This window comes from Cystoisospora suis (assembly GCF_002600585.1).
Source record: "Cystoisospora suis strain Wien I chromosome Unknown contig_701, whole genome shotgun sequence".
In the NCBI taxonomy this organism is placed as follows: Eukaryota; Apicomplexa; class Conoidasida; order Eucoccidiorida; family Sarcocystidae; genus Cystoisospora; species Cystoisospora suis.
In genome coordinates this window covers 16,753-17,129 of record NW_027153502.1, presented here as the reverse complement: position 1 = coordinate 17,129, position 377 = coordinate 16,753, and the positions used below count along the sequence as shown (strand labels likewise).

The 377-nt window shown below is 45.6% G+C and overlaps 1 protein-coding gene across 1 annotated transcript in view; it reads right to left on the bottom strand.

The window, feature by feature from the left end:
- Positions 1-377, bottom strand: part of CSUI_001743 (inner membrane protein) — a gene marked incomplete at its 3' end in the record, with an annotated part of 13,070 nt that overhangs the window by 4,863 nt on the left and 7,830 nt on the right. The gene's annotated exons all lie outside the window — the stretch shown is intronic.

The following is a 377-nucleotide window of genomic DNA, read 5'->3' as shown; positions in this document are numbered from 1 at the left end:
TAATGATGACATGCCCATTCCTACAGAGATATCAACCGGACGTGTCTCTATGTCGCCAGAACTCTTCTAGATTGTAAGGTGAGGTTTCAAGCGAAACGCGAGGAGTCGTTATGATTTGGCACTTGGAGAGAGAGAACAGAGAAAGGAAGGTGTCACATGGATGACGTGTGGATGTAACACGTATATTGGCCAAAGACTTCGGCGGGTGTGTGTACACTCGAAACTCCTACACCTCGACATACACACCTCTCATGAAGCGTATAGATGAACGTCATCTTCTTAGGAGATTCTTGCACGACTAGTTGTCAAGTCAACAGGAGAACGACACATGCGCGTATTTCTTCAAAGAGAGAGAGCAGAAGAAGAGAAAGAGAGAA